Source organism: Eulemur rufifrons, chromosome 18 (assembly GCF_041146395.1).
Source record: "Eulemur rufifrons isolate Redbay chromosome 18, OSU_ERuf_1, whole genome shotgun sequence".
Classification (NCBI taxonomy): Eukaryota; Metazoa; Chordata; class Mammalia; order Primates; family Lemuridae; genus Eulemur; species Eulemur rufifrons.
In genome coordinates, this window is record NC_091000.1 from 55449113 (window position 1) to 55466412 (window position 17300).

Consider the following 17300-nt stretch of genomic DNA (forward strand, 5'->3'; position numbering starts at 1 on the left):
AAAAGAAAAGAAAAGAAGCAGGAAATAAATAAATAAATTAAAATGGGCAAATATCTAAATAGACGTTTTCCCAGAGAAGACAGTCAAATGGCAAGTAGCACATGTAAAGATGCTGGACAACACTAGTTGTTATTAGGGACATGCAAATCAAAATTCCAATGAGATACCACTTCACATGTACTAGGGTGGCTACAACCAAAAAGATAGATAATAAAAAGTGCTGGTGAGAATATGGAGAAACTGGAACCCTCATACATTGCTGGAGAGAATGGAAAGTGATACAGTTGCTTAAAACTGCTCAGACGTTTCTTCAAAAGTTAAGTACCTATTTGCCTTATGAATCAACCATGACAATCCTAGGTATCTACTCAAGAGAAATGAAAACACACATTCACACAAGGACTTGTACGCAAATGTCATAGCAGCATCATTCGTAATAGCCAAAAAATGGAAACAACCTAAATTTCCATCAACTGATGAATGGATAAGCAAAATGTGGCATATGTACGCGACGGTATCGGCTGTAAAAATGGAATGAAATATTAATACATGCTACAATACAGATGAACTTCAAAAATATTATGCTAAGTAAAGGATACAGAAGACCATGTATTGCATGATTCCATTTATACGAATCCAGAAAAAACTAATTTATAGAGACAGAAAGTAGATTAGGGGTTGTGTAGGGCATTTAAGAAAGGCCAATTTTAGGGCATGTAAGATTATAGCTCAAAAAAAGATTTAAAAAACAAATGAAAAAGTATTGTGCCTCTTTATAAAGACAAGAGTTAAAACTGGTTAAATCTGAGTAACTTTGCTGTGCTCATCTGCCACCCAGTCACAGGTGGCAGTTAAACTGAACCAGAGACTGCTCTGTGTGGCCACACTCCTCGCTCCTGGAACTAGTTGTAGGGGCCACAGCAGGTGAGAGAACAGAGCAGTGGTCCTCATTACTCTGCAATTACTCAATAATAATACCTACCTATGATTCTGTACATCCAAATCACTGAGCCAGAAGTGGGGCTTCCTATATGAAGATTCCTGGGCCACACTCTCATCAATACTGATTCAGTTTTTCTGGGTATTCCCAGAAATCTGCATTTTTAAGAAGCACTCTTCAGAGTGCAAGGACCCACACGTGGAGAATTACTAGAACAGAGGTGTGCCAGATTGCTGTGGGAGCTTGTGGGAATGAAGGCTGAAAAAGGTGGGGACTCGACTACTAAAGTTAAGCTAGGAACTAAACAGAACTTCGAAGGATAAGGGGGTGTTATTCAGAAGAAGAAAAACAGTAAAGGCATTCCAGAGCCTGTGCCTCTCATGTGCAAAGACATGGAGGCATTAGCAGCCAGTGGATATTTACTGAACATTCGCTATGTGCCAGGAGCTACTTAGCAAAGCATGAGAAACAGGGGATTGATGGGTAGTTATTAATAGAAAGGGTGGTACAGAGAGCTGAGAGGAGACTTGGGGATTTACTTAGAAGGTGACAGTGGATTGAAAATCTGAGAGATATTTAGATTAGGCAAGATGTGAGTAAAGATTGAACGTATGGGGTTTTGAAGGGAGGGTTCGAGAAGCTAGGATGTCTTAGATGTCCTGCTTCGGGGTAGGGTGGTGCCAACGAAAACAGAGATGGGGAGTGGAAATGGCTGAGGAAGAGGAGGAGCTGAAGGTCAGAGGATCTGAGTATGAATGCTTGCATGATAGTTAGATGACAGTTGGCAGCTGCAAGGAGGGACCTGAAGCTCAAGGGACTTCTGGGAAAGAGTTATAAGTATTATTGACCCAATAATAATACCTACCTAGGATTCCTGGGAAGATGAAAGGAGACAATTAAGTGAACTTTGTGAACCATAAAGTGATGCCCAAGTGTCATTATTATAATTTCCCTCTGAATGCTCACTCCACAGCACTCATCACTGCCATCTGTACCCAGTGAGTGCTCAATCCATGGATTATTATGACGAGTGACAGACACCACCCTCTTCTATCCTCCAAACACACTGACCATAACATCTCACACACCATGCTTCTAAAACCATGGCACAAAACAAACAAACTGCAAAAACACTATTGACTGAGGGCATGAAAGGGAATATCATTTTATATGGTCAGTTATTTCTCACAACGTGACTAGAAATAGTTTACTTTATTCAATTCAGTGTTAAGAATGCCTTGTCTCTTTAGAATAATGAGTGCTACGATTTGGTCTGTTTGACCCCTCCAAACATCATGTTGGCATCTGATCCCCAGTGGTGGAGGTGGGGCCAAATGGGAGGTGTCTGGGTCATGGGAGAGGATCCCTCATGAATGGTGTGGTGCAGTCCTCGAGGTAACAAGTGAGTTCTCACTCTATTAGTTCCCACCACGAGAGCTGGTTGTTTAAAAGAGCCTGGTACCTCCCTCCCTCCTTCTCTCTCTCTCACTTCCTCTCTTGCTGTGTGATCTCTGCACACACTGACTCCCCTTCTCCTTCCACCATGAGTGAAAGCAGCCTGAAGCCCTCACCAGAAGCAGAAGTCAGCTCTGTGCTTCTTATACAGCCTGCAAAACCATGAGCTGAATTAACCTCTTTTCTTGATAAATTTCCCAGTCTCATATATTCCTCTATAGTAACACAAACAGACTAAGACAATGAGTAGTAGTTAGCTGAAATTCCTTCGAATTTCAAAATGCACTGGCATTCATTATAAGATTTACATACAATTGAATAACAGATCTGGCAGATGTCTTAAAAGAAAAGGAAAACCCTAAAGATCAGTTATTATGTGTTGGACCAACTTTATGCATAGAAATTATCAACAAGTGCAAATCCGGCCATTTGACGTAAAACAGCCAGGTGCTCGATTTGGCCCAAGCATCCTCCTCCAACCCCTTTCTGCATCTTCATGTTTCTCCAGCCTCCTGGATCTACTTTCATACTTGACTTCGATTTATTACTTTAACACAATCACAGTTTTCAACTTGTGCTTTAGATCACCAAAAGATTATTGGTTCTTTCTTTCTGCTCTTTGGACGTAGGAGGCCAAAGTCAAAGTGAAAACAAAGAAAGAGGGTGAAGCAGAAAGAAAAAAAAAATGGTAGATATGGGAGAAACAGAGAAAAAAGGAAACAAGAGAGAGCTTCAGAAATAGGAGGGGGTGACCAGGGATGGTTAAGAAGAATCCCACTCCAACCTATCTCTAAACTGCACTCAGAACACAAAAATCAACTACCTGACTCCAAAAGATAAAACAATAGCAGGTGAATTGAGGTGATGAATCAGAACTTGAAAACTTGAATAAGATTCTGGGGATTTTTTCCTCTTTTTATTTTTCTCTAGGGTTGACCTGAGGTCAGAATTGTGCAGGGGAGTAGGCAGCAAACACTCCAAGAAAACCCCCTCTTTTTGGCCAGAGGACCTGGAAAAGGGGCCCCTGCAAATAGGAAAGTGTGGGGAATGTCCAGGTTTTATGTTTTGTTTGCATTTTTTTTTTTTTCGAAGGGTGGCCACAGGCAAGAACTGCGTGGCAGAACAGTGAGCAGCAGCACAGGCAGCTTAAACTTTCTCCAAGAGAAACCTGGTCTTACTGACAGAAATGTGGGGAAATGGGGGGCCCTCATCGTCCAAGGAGTGTGGGGAGAATCCCTGCTATTTTTTCCTTTCACGGCTTTGCCCTGAGGATGGCTCCAGTCTTGGGGAACTATACTGCAGCAGCATAAGCTGCTAAAATCTCAAGAGAATCCAATCGTTTTGGCCAAAACAATGCAAAAAAGAGGTCTTAAGAGCAGGAAAGTGTGGGCAGAATCCCAGAGAGGAGAGAGCTAAGAAGAGGACACCCTGATTCTGTGTACGACCCACCGCAAGTCCCTGAGCTGTGCATGTGTGGGATGGTCCCAAAGGCTTTGAGAATTGAACTATGATATAAACCACTGCTCAAGTCCCAAACTAACCCCTAAATAGGACAAGCATGGGACTCAAAGCAGCATAGCAAAGGCTTAGAAAATCGACCTAATGTTAGAACCACTGCCCACAGCATACAAAACAGAACTGTGTAGATTGGCTGGTAAAATAAAAAAAGTCAGCCTTTTCCAAAGGACCCAGAGTCTAACAATGTAATACTCAAAATGCCCAGAATTCAATTCAAAGATATTCGACATGCAAGGGACCAGGAAAACATGATCAACTCTCAAGAGAAAAGGCAATCAACAAATGCCACCCCCAAGATGAAAACAGACGTTGAAATTACCAGACAGATTTACAGGAGTTATTTTAACTATGCTCTAAGACATGAAGAGATACACTCTTGAAATGAATGGAACAACAGGAGTTCATAGTGGAAACTTATAGAAACTGTAAGAAAGAAACAAGTAAAAATTCTAGAACTTAAAAATACAGTAACTGAAATCAAAAGTTCATTGGATAGGTGCAATAGCAGAATGGAAATGACAAAAGCGAAGTGTCTATTAAGTTGATGATTCAGATATCCAATCTGAAAAACAGAGAGAAAAATGTTGGAAAAAAGTGAACGGAGCCTGAGAGGCCTATCACACAATAGTAGAAAGTCTAATATTAGTGCCATTGGAGTCAAAGAAGAGGATAAAGAGATTGAGGTAAAAAAATATTTGAATAAACTATGGCCAAAATCTTCCAAACTTCGTGAAAACCATACATTTACATATCCAAATACATTAGTTCCCCCTCATTCCAGTTTTACTTTCCACAGTTTCAGTTACCTGTGGTCAACCATGGTCCAAATACAGGTGAGTACAGTACTATAAGATATTTTTAGAGACAGAGATAGAGAGACCACATTCACATAACCTTTATTATGGTATATTGTTATAATGTTCTAGTTTATTATTGGCTATTGTTGCTAATCTCTTAATGTGCCTATTTTATAAATTAAACTTTGTCAGGGGCATGTATGCATATGAAAAAACATAGTATATGTAGAGTTTCATTTTGTCTGTGGTTTCAGGCATCCACTGGGGGTCTTGGAACATATGCCCCATTGACAAGGGGAGACTACTGTAGTGCTGTCTGTCTGGATATCACACACACACACACACACACACACACACACAGAAACATAATGCCTTACAGTGAGTGCCTCCACTTACTGTAGAGAGATAAAGATGAATAAAGTGAAGATATAACTGCCTAAAAAGAAATAAAATGTGATGGGCTATTATCCCTTATGAGAGATGTTACATATATCAAGACCTATTAATTCTTAAATTTCTTCCCTAAATCCCATAGAACAAGGGGTTACTAGAACTATGTCTATAAATAGATCAGTTCATTTACCAATACTAAACCAGAAAGAGCTTGCCACATTACTGACCCTTGATTTTTGGTCAGAAAACAAGAGCAGGATGAGCTACAAAAGGAGTTTTCAAATTTTTTACTTGCATATAGCCTAAAAGAATTTTTTAAAAGCTTTTTGCACATTTTAGACTGACATATATAAATGTTCACCAAAATGTAAATAGTTGCAAAGAATGTAACTTCCAACACCCTGTAAATATTGACATATAAAACTATTTTATCATTTGTTAAAATATGTCTGATGAAATTAATCATTATTCATTTTAAAAGAATTACAGGAACAGTCACAAATTTTGCATAATTCCATTTTCTCCTTGAGCTTGTATTTTCATTCTTCTTGCCCTACAGAAGTTTATCCTAATTTTATGTATTTTATGCTTTAATATCTTTTAATCATTAACCTATTATACTTTTTTGCATCAAAACTATCCATTTAAATTAAAATTATAATTCAAATAATCAAAATATTTTTTAAAAAAGCTCTTCTAATATCGTCACTATTAATGCAACTTATCAACACAAATATTAAAAATTTTGACCAATAAATACTAAATGTAAATAATAAGCAATTTTTATTAGAAATCCCACTGTTTTGAGCATTTTTATTTTTAATTATTTTATGCATGTATGGATGAGTATACTTAGTATAAAAATGAATGAAAGTTGAGCATCAATTTGATTCTTATTTTTTCTTTTTATTAGTGTAATTCTGGTAAACATAAATGAGATGAGAATGGGTGGAATTTTGTTATAGAAATGTCACTCAATTCTGTGGACTCCTTCTGAGTTATGATGAAATATCAAAAATTAATAGTTACTGTCTATAGGCATGCAAATAAACTTATCCTGTGCAGATTCAACTGACTTCCCTCCCCCACTATGGAAGAAGCCAGTTTTAAACTGATTAAGCAAATTCATTCCAGCATTCCTATAAATGGTCTCTTCTGAATTAACTGCAAGACCTTTCTGGTTCTCTCATTTTAAAAATAAGTTTAAAAATGTATTTGTATGAGAGTCATGATTTCATCCTCCTTTAAAGCTTATCCTTTAACATAAATTTACAATTTGATTAGATTGGCCTTCAGGTTTTTTGTTTTTTGTTTTTTTTGGTGGTTGTTTTTTTAAAGAAAGATTTAGAAAATACATACATTGCAAAAGGATCTGTTGTCCAGGCATTAGAATCATTCACTTTCTCACCCATAAAACTAAACTGATATTCTGAAATGTCCCTCTTCTTTGCCCTCCCCATCCCCTAGATTTGTACATCCTTAGGGAAAGCAATTTAATAAAATGGGTTAGAGATAGACCTTTTAGTAAAATGGATTCGTTAAATGGATTAGACACAGGGTTTTCATATGGAAAGTGAGAGAAAGGTGATTATAGAAAAGCAGATGGCAGAGAGAACCTGTGTCTCCGTTACAGGCTCATTCTCCAGAACATCAGTCTTAGGAAAAAGTGCACGTGGAAGATGAGGATTTGGAAGTTTATTTTCTCAAAGCACCTGTGCACAAGTACTTTTGGGAAGTCTTTGGATATAGTAAAAATGTACACAGTATGAAGACTTCTGAACTAAAGTAAGAAGTATAAACATGAGTTCCACCCCTAACTCTACACTATCTAAAGACTGATTGCATTAACAATCCTCTTTTTAAAGTTTTCAATTACTGAAGAACTTAAATTAGACAATCATCCACCTTTCATTCAGAAGAGACACTGAGGAAATTGGAGTCCTAAAGAAGAGAGAGGCCATTCTGACACAGGACAGAAGAAGTGGGGATGGAAGGTTGTCCCTTGCAGGAACTTTGAACGGCCAGAGAGTACCATGACAGTACTAAGTAAACGGAGGAGAAATGGAAATGAAGGAGGAATCAAAATTTAAACTTTAAAAAAAATTGCCTAAATACTTGTAGACCTGCATTGGACCCTCCCAAATCTCCAGCCAGTGTCTAGCATGACTTCTGAGAGTAAGACTATCTTCCTTTAGTCTGCCTAATGCCAAGCAACCAATTAGATGGACTTTTCCATCAACCTAACTCATCGGGCCAGATATTTGGTTTTCCTGCCACTGGAGAGAGGTGAGTAGAAGTACCAGCGCAGTATTCATTAGATGGAAAGATCACCCTTACACCACACTGATCCCTTACCCACACACTCTGGGTAACAGAGCCTACTGTTTTAGTCTTTTCAGGCTGCTATAACAAAATACCATAGACTGGGTGGCTTATAAACAACAGAAATGTATTTCTCATGGTTTGGGACACTGGGAAGTCCATTATCAAGGCAGATTACGTGTCTGGTGAGGGCCCACTTTCTGGCTCTTAGATGCACCTTCTTGCCATGTCTTCACTTGGCAGAAGGGGCGAAGGGTCTCTCTCGGTCCTCTTTTATAAGGGCACTAATCTCATTCATGAGGGCTCCACCCCATGTCCTGATCATCTCCAAGGCTCTACCTCCTAATTTCATCACGTTGGGGATGAGAATTTCAACATATGAATTTTGGGAGGACATAAACGTTTACACCTTAGCAGCTTCCAAACTAAGATTATATAAAATGAACAACTCCAACTATATATCAGACTATAACCAGATTGAACCATGCATCCACCACTTGGAAGCCTAGTTTATCTGGTTCTGAAAAATCTGATTGGCCAGTTTTCTTAGTGTGGTCCAATTTGACTTCTTGTTGCCTTAAAGTAAAATAATCGATTTCTTTCTTAAGAATCCGGTGACTCTTCTCTAAATAAAACTACATAGAAACAAAGTTGGAAACAATAATGACAATCATCAGACTAGATCCTCTGAGACTTATGCTTATGGTGAAAGATCTTCTTCTGTTCATTATATCTTCCTTCATTAATATTCATTTTTGAATCCCCAGTGATAGGTGCTGGGCATATAGCAGTCCTTCAACATGGGGGAATGAATAAGTAATCAATAGATCCCAGAATTTTTCTGGATTTCCATGTGGAATGATGCAAAATAACAAAGGTTATTTTCTCATTAAACTGTGCACAAGTATAGACACAAGACAATACTACAGGTCTGTCTTTGGTGTCTCGAGCATCTAACTTCCCCAGGGACCACCCTCGTCATAACTGCTGTTTAGATCACTTCAATTCTATTGTCAGTCTCCCAGAAACTTCCTGCTGTTTCATACCCCTCCCTATCAAAACAAGAGATCTTAGATCTGACTGCTATACTGCAGAAAGCCCTTTAAATTCTGAGAAGCTGGGGGCCAACAGGAACCTCAAAGGTTACCTAATTTATCCATTCATCCCATAGGTGTAAAATTTTAAGAATTAAGAATTACTGCATCTTTTCCACTTAGCTAAGTGGCCAACGAGAAGCCAGGATAATTAGATGTCTAATTAACTAGACAGGGCAGATGAAGACCCCATTCACAGTAGTCAAAAAGTCTTTTGGTTTTAGACACCTTCCTATGTCCCTTTTTATATAGGGCTGTGTATTGAAAGGGAAACAATCCTATTACATAAATTCTCAGTAAAAGAAGCCATGTGTGCCTCAAGTGAGAAAAATAAAACACGATGGATATAAAAGTTCACATACAAAAGGACAAATATTGTATGGTTCCACTTATATGAGGTACCTTCATAGAGACAGAAAGTAAGAATGTTGGTTATCATGGGCTACAAGAGAAGAGAATTGTGAATTATCATTTAATGGGTACAGAATTTAGTTTAGGATGATGAAAAAATTCTGGAGATGGACAATAGTGATGGTTGTACAACAATGTGAATGTGCTCAATGGCCCTAAACTGTACATTTAAAAATGATTAAAATGGTTAAAATTTTATGTTACGTATATCTTACCACAATAAAAGCAATTTAAAAAATTTTTGTAATGATTTTTTCTGACTTTAGGGTTCTTCCCCCTTTCCTAAATACAAGTTGAAATATCCTGAATGAACTGCAAAAGCTCACAGCCTGAATCAGGGGCAGACGTAGAAAGTGCCCCAGGCTAAACCGCCAGATTTCTGATTGGCTCATTGTTAGCAGAATAACCAAACTAAATCATATTAGAAATTCTGGACCACCCAGCAGGATACACAATACAAGAAAAATTTTAGTGACGTTAAGTAACTCATCTGCTCTGATTAATGTCCCTTTGATTTAACAGTCCAAGTTGTCCTCTGCCCCATCCTAACCCAGGTGATATAAGGGAATGAAGACGATTGTGAGTGATTGGGTTAAGAGATCATGCTGTGAGATTCAGCTGTGAAGTTTTAAATTAGTGTTTTCCACACTTCATAATACATGGGAAAAAGGATATTACAATTAGAATTTAAGTAGGATGAAAAGTCAGAATCCCAGATATAGTCACGCTATCTTGGTTTGGTGGAATGAATAAATTGGGTATATAGCATCAATATGTAAGTCAAAGGAGAATCAGCTATTTTCTTTTGCCATTAAAATACATGGCACATTCATATTCATTTAGAACTCTTGCACATGTGGGCCAAGATACATGGAAAAAAGTCTTTAAAGCAGCACTCTGTAATAGCAAAACGTGGGAACCAACCCAAATGCCTGTCAACAAGAGAACGGCTGAGTAAATGATGGACTATTTGCCAAAAAGCATTATATAGCTACACGCAACAATATGGATCATTCTTAAAAACTTAATGTTGAGTTTCAAGAAAGTGAGATTATATATACCTTTTTGATAAATCAAAAAGCAAGCAAACCTAAACAATGTATTGTTTGGAATACATATGTATGTCATAAAACTGCTTTATATTAGAACCAGGGAATGATTAACATAAAATTCAGGGTTGGAAGAAACACGGGGAATGGAATAAGGGTATTGCACAAAGAGAGATGCAACAAGATAGGTAACAACCTGGTTCTTTTCTCCCCCAGCCTTCTGTTTATTTTCTCTAACAGCTTTATTGAGATATAATTCACATACCATACAATTCTCCCATTCACAGTGTACAATTCAATGCTTTTAGTGTGTTCAAAAATATGAGCAACGATCACCACAATTTTAGAACATTTTCATGTTTTCAGCTCAAAAAGAAACCCTGTACCCTTTATCTATCAATTTCCCTACCTAATGCCACCCTACTCCCCCAGCCTTAAGCAACAACCAATCTACTTTCTGTCTCTATAGATTTCCTTGTTCTGAACATCTTCATATTAATGGAATCATACAATATGTGGTCTTTTGTGATTGGCTTCTTTCACTTAAGTATTACATAATGTTTTCAAGGTTCATGTGTTGTAGTACGTATGGATCAGTACTTCCTTTTTTTTTTTTTTTTTTTTTTTTTTTTTTGTTGAGACAGAGTCTCACTTTGTTGCCCAGGCTAGAGTGAGTGCCGTGGCGTCAGCCTAGCTCACAGCAACCTCAGACTCCTCGGCTTAAGCGATCCTACTGCCTCAGCCTCCCGAGTAGCTGGGACTACAGGCATGCACCACCATGCCCGGCTAATTTTTTCTATATAGATTTTTAGTTGTCCATATAATGTCTTTCTATTTTTAGTAGAGACGGGGTCTCGCTCAGGCTGGTCTCGAACTCGTGACCTTGAGCGATCCACCCGCCTCGGCCTCCCAGAGTGCTAGGATTACAGGCGTGAGCCACCGCGCCCGGCCAGTACCTCCTTTTTATGGCAGAATAATATCCTATTGAATGGATATACCACATTTTATCCACTCACCAGCTGATGGACATTTGGGTTGTTTCCAAATGGTGCTGCTATAAACATCTGTATATAGGTTTTTGTGTGGACATATATTTTAATTTCTCTTGGATATATATTTATAATGGAATTGCTAGGTCATATGGTAACTATGTTTAACTTGAAGAACTACCAAACTATTTTCCAAAGTGGAGGCACCATTTTTTATTACCCCCAGCAATGTATGAAGGTTCCAATTCCTCCACATCCTTGTCAACACTTGTTATTATCTGATTTTTTGGTTATGGCCATGCCAGTGAGTATGAAGTGGTATCTCACTGTGATTTTGATTTGCACTTCCTTGATGAACAATAATGTTGAACATCTTTTCATGGATTTATTGGCCATGTGTATATCTTCTGGAGAAATGTCTATGCAGATCCTTTGTCCATTTTTAAACTGGATTATTTATCTTTTTATTTTTGAGCTGTAAGAGTTCTTCATATATTGTGGATACAAGGCCCTTATTACAGACATGATTTCTAAATATTTTCTCCCATTCTGTGAGTTATCTTTCCACAACCATCTAGTTCTTCAGCCCTATTTTCTAAACCTAGTGATGGGTTCACAGGTGTTCAATCAAATATAAAGGTTATAACTTACATAGACTTAGCATATTATTATGATGTATAAAATATCACCTAATTAATGAATTAAAGACAAAACCTCATGCATAAAGATGTCTGTTAGGAAATATTCAAAACAAAATAAAACGCCATAGTGCCCCAAATAAATCATTGCTATTCTTGAGGGTATTTGACTTAACTCTCAGGGCACTCAGAGAATCTGACCCACTAATCCTTCCAAAAGATTCCTCTCCAAACTCCAGCACAGGGTCAGTGGGAGTAGCAAACTACTGCCAGTGGGACTAATCCACCCCCCTCTTCTCTGCTAGTTTTGTGTTCCCCCCTTCTCCAAGCTAAGAATGGTTTTTACATTTTTAAATGTCTGGGGAAAAAGGAGATGTTTTGTTACTGGTGAAAATTATATGAACTTCAAATTTCAATATCCATAAATAAAGTGAAACACAGCCACACCATTCCTTTATGTATTGTCTTTAGCTGCTTTCAAGCCATAAGCAGAATTAAATAGTTGTGAAAGAGACCATATGGCCTGTAAAACCTACATATTTACTATCTAGCTCTTGACTCAATAAGTTTACCAAACCCTGTAGTATCCGCAAATTAAATTACTTTGCACTTCAACAGTGAGCAGCAAAAAACCTACTTCCTACCGGCCCCAAGACTGCCTTGATAATCACCTTCATGATTTCCCATAGTTAACTGTTTTCTCTTTATCCTTAATAAATATTTCTATGACACTTTGATTCTAAGTTTGTTAAGGATTTTTAGATTTGGGGATTTATAGAGTAGTCTTTCCTTGCAAAATATGTAGTATCTTCAAGAAGTCATGCTCCAGCCACAAAGTATTGAATTAACCATTTTCACAAACTTTTATTATCTGTTCTTTACAAGCTACGAGTCAAATACTGTTTGGCGCCGCAGGGGCTACCAAGCACCCCCATTCTTGCTCTCAAGAGGCTTACAGTCTAATTAGACTCTAGTAACTGTAAGACCAATTCCCCAACGTTCACTCTACCACTGTAATTTTACATTAAGTGGGCTTAGATATTTTACCAAGAATTCTAAGGCGCGTTCCTTAAATTAAAAGAAATATATCCAAGCAGTAAATAAACAGTACTCTGCAAACGATTCAGGAAAACCGTGGTGTGTAAGTCCTGCAGGCTTCTGCATTCCCATGACTATAAAACCAAGGTCCTAGATCTTTTTGCCAAGTGTTCATCTTCACTCTGTTTGGATCTAATCCTAGTTCAATACCCCAAATGCAGTTATCCATATTTACTCATTTTAAAGAATGCACCAATTCAAATATTGCTAAAACTTGCAGCGTATTTGTGGTAGCAAACACCGCTCTGATGAAAATAAAGGCCATCTGCATGTCTGATTACTGGTCCTAAAAGTGATGATAAGGCGGCTACTTCCACGAACAGCCCTCTGCCCAAAGCAGTCAGAGAGCCAGCTGTGGGGGTGCCCTTTTTCGGAGCCATTCCTCAATGCCTCAGTTGCCTTTGCATTTTTTAGAAGTGACTCATCGCCTCAAGTCAGATTCTGTAGAGGAGAAGCCAGGTCTGTTTCTTTCCAGCACTTTCTGATCGAGGTGGCTCTGGTCACAGCCGGCGCAGTGACAGCCCCCACACACCCCCGTGAGACTGGCAGCTGAGAGGGCGAGATCCCCCTAAGTTAGACCGGCCGGGCGCGCGGCGGCGCTCGGGTGGGGAGGCCGCGGTCGCCTGCCTCGCGAGCGGCCGGGGAGGCGGCGGGGGCAGGGCGCGCTGCAGCGCTGCTGACCCAGTTGGGGGTTGCCCGCGCCCCCGCGCTCGAGTCCCCGCGTCCCAGCCCCGCCGGGCCCCCGCGCCTCCGGCGTCCGGGCCCCAGCTCCCGCGCAGCCTTTATTCCCCGCGCGCTGCCGCCGCAGCCGCCGCGTCCCGGCCGCCTCCCCACCCCACCCACTGGGCGCAACTTGCAAGCGCCAGCCGCGAGGCGCCCCCCGCACCTGCACCCCCGGCCCCTCCCAGCCTCGCCGGGCGCGGGCCGCTGCGGGATTACCTGCTTCGCCGCCCTGGGGTCTTGTCCTCGGCAATGCAAATCCGTGGTCGGCCACTCGCACCCTCCTCCCGCGCGTCCTCCCCTTCTCCTCCCCTCCCTCCTCCCCCCGAATAGGAGTCGGTGTCAGTCACGCTGCTCCCGGGGAGAGTCGCCGGCAGCTTCCGGGAGCTCCAAATACAGACAAGCCGAGGGGGAGAGGGAGAGCAACGCCACGCGGGTGGGGACTGGAAATAAAGGGGAGCAGAGAGGACGGGGGGGCGGAGGCAAGGAGGGGCAGATGGGCCGTGGGAGAAAAGACTAGGAGCTGGGGAAGGCAGGGGCGAGGGAAAGCGAGCCTGCCTGCCGAGCGCCAGGCTATGAAAGAAATGAATTCGCTGCACTGGGCAGCATTTGCTAAGGCGTCTGGAGAGAGCTGGAGGCACAGATAAATTGGGTCCCCAAAGACTTGTGCGTAGAAATGAGTAATGGGTCCTTAGGAAGCAAGAGACAGGCTTGTGTGCCCCCCAGCCCCAACACGAAGATCAAGGCTCTGGCAGGAGAGGGGGCTGGACATCTAACGCTTTAGCTAGGCATCAAGACAGGATGCACTCATATTCAGTAACAACATTTTTAAAAAAGTATTGTGTATACAGCAACTTTTAAAAAATGGCCTGATTATTTAAAAATAAATGTAACCAAACCCAATCTATTTCGTAAAATATGCAGTATATTTATGGCCATTTCCCCTTTACATATTGATTTTAATTACAAAATTAGAGGCTTTTTCCCATTTTGCTAACATTATTAGAAGGAAAGCATTGATTTTCAATTTTCATCAAAGTTTATTTCAATCTGAAAAAATGACTTGAAGCTCTCTATTGAATGAATGCCAGGAAAATAATTGCAGACAAAAGAGAAAAAGGGAAGAAATGTAATTGATACCTTCTTAGAGCAAAATCTCCAAACAACAAACATAAAGATGAATCTCTAAAAAGCCAATATTCTCTGTCGATGTTAAAATTGCATCTAATTTGGTTCCGTGTATTACACAGCTTATTCTAGCCCCATAGGTCACAACTTAAATGAAGGTCATCCCAATTATACATTGCTCTTGGTGGACAGTGGTGATGTGCCATACCTCTATGCTTCCCTTTGTCTGGAAAAAAAGGAAAACAAAAATGACATAAACATTGATCAGTGAATGTGTACACTGCATAAAGCCAGAGCCAGCATCATCCCTGTCCTGCACATGCCTTGCATATGGTAGGTATTCAGTATGTTTATACTGAATAATGAATGAATAAGTGAATGAATGAAATGGATGAGTGGATGAAATATATATGTATTTAGAACATTTATATTCCAGGAATGCAGAAAAAAATTTATCCATAAGAATCAATTTGTGCAGGATCACAGTAAACCTCCAAGCATCCATTCTAATATGACTTTTTTTTGGCATTAACTTCAACAAACATTAATAAAGCATTTCTTTTAGCTAAATAGATTTCATATTGGAGTATAAAGTATTATGGAGTATAAGGGTGAATAAGGCACAAATCTTGTCTTTATATTGATATTATAACATAATATGAAGATACGGAGAATATAAAAATAAACACAGTGCAAGGAATACTTTAAAAATACTTAAAAAATATCCTAAGAGAAATATGAACGAATGTCCATGTCCATGCAAAAGAGAGAGGTTGCTTCTAGTGCTGGGGATAAAGAATGCTTCCTGGTGGAAGTGAGAGTTGAGTCTTCATGCAGAAATTAGACGTGAAGAGTAGATAGGGGAGGAAGGACACTCAAGATGAAGGGAACAGCAGGGACAAAAGTGGAAAGGTGATAAAGGATGAGACACGTATGAGGACAATCTTTGAGTTGAACTGGAACAGAGAGCTGTGGAGCCAGGTATGCAAGGAAGGTCAGGCTTGGCTGGTGGGAGGTCTTCGATCAGCCTAAGATGTTTGAACCTTAGGTGGTAGGCATTGGGGAACTATTGACAGTTTTGGAGAAGAATCATGATAACCATGGTTAATTTGGTGGTATTGTATAGGACTAGGAGAGCTAGGAGGCAGGGGAATCTGCTGCAAAATAATTAGCTAGTCTGGAGGGGAAAGTATGAGTCATAACTTGAAGCCTGAATTCTCACCTTAACTAGTTCCACCTAGCATAGCATAGATAGATGTCATCCGTCTCCTACGTGATGTCTCCCCCAAAAGGCTAACTCCCAGTGAACTTTTCTTCCTCATAACTCTTCATACTTATTGTCTGTATTTTCCAACTAGACCTGTGAATTCCAAGAAGGTGGGAATTATGTCTGGTTCACAGCTATTTTCTCAGGGCTGACACATTAAGATCGTTGAGTACATATTTGTTGATAAAACTGTCTTTGGCAGGATTAGTTCTGAAGGTAGTGGAGTTGGAAAGAAGAGGAAAGATGCTGGGGTTTGCAAATCTTTGCAGTCTTCCTTGAGATTCCAACCCAAATCCACCTTTCACTTTAGCAGATGATCTTATTATCTGCTATACAAGGAGGCTGATGCAGTGTTAACTTCTACTCTTAACTTTTCTCCCCTCTACCTCCAAATTTCTCTTGTCTTCTCCTTTATCCAATATAATTCTTTTGACTTGATGTCCCCTTCCTTGCCAGCACTAAGAATGTTCTTGTCTTGTTCCACCTCGGGCCCTTATTCTTCCATCCTGAGCCACCTCCTCTCCATCGAGTTTGTCCTTATGGATCACACTCCAGTGATGACCTGCCAGCGCTGTACTCAAGAGCGGATAACACAGTAGACTTATGGAGAAGAGGAGAAACCCGTTGTTGGAATGATTCTACTGTTCTTTTGCCCTGGTTTATATAGGGTAAAACTTTTTAATGAGCTATTTTATATGAAGGGGATTTGCTAGAATCTCAACAGAGCAGATGATCCAGGATGTCAAAATTCATGTTCCATAAAGCGTATACAAGTACAACAGTTCCCCTTTATTCATGAGGGATACGTTCTAAGACCCCCAGTGACCTTAGATGAGTGCCAAACCCTGTAGGTACTACGTTTTTTCCTATACATAAACACCTATGACAAGTTTAATTTATAAATTAGGCACAGTAAAAGATGAACAACAATAACTAATAATAAAACAACAATTATACCAATATACTATAGTAAAAGTTATGTGAATGTGGTCTCCCTCACTCAAAATACCTTGTTGTACTGTACTCACCCATATGATTATATGAGATGACAAGATGCCTAGGAGATGAGATGAAGTGAAGTGAATGAGGAAGTGATGTAATATTAGGCTACTCTTGACCTTCTGACGATTATGTCAGAAAGATCATGTGCTTTGGGTGATACTGGAGCATTGAGCCATTGTGATGTCCATGGTTGGATGTCAGCAATAGATATGTCCATACTAACCGCGGGTAGTGCATACAGCATGGAGTCACTGGGCAAAGCAATGATTCATGTACCAGGTGGGATGGAGCTGGACAGTGCGAGATTTCATTACACAGAACAAAGTGCAATTTAAAACTTATGACTTGTTTATTTCTAGAATTTTCCATTTCATATTTTCAGACTTCAGATGAGACTGAGAAAAGGTAAACCACGGGTAAGGAAGGACTACTATATCAGGTGGAATCCAGGTTTCTGTGGTCCGTTTTCAGAATCTGCT

The 17300-nt window shown here is 39.9% G+C and overlaps 1 protein-coding gene across 3 annotated transcripts in view; it reads right to left on the minus strand.

Moving 5' to 3' along the window:
- Positions 1 to 13793, minus strand: part of CAP2 (cyclase associated actin cytoskeleton regulatory protein 2) — a 133408-nt gene extending 119615 nt beyond the window's left edge. For all 3 annotated transcript variants that reach the window (XM_069493750.1, XM_069493751.1, XM_069493748.1), the window contains exon 1: positions 13644 to 13793. The gene's annotated coding sequence lies outside the window, so the exon portion shown is untranslated. The remainder of the gene's footprint in view (positions 1 to 13643) is intronic.
- Between the last annotated feature and the right edge of the window lie 3507 nt (positions 13794 to 17300).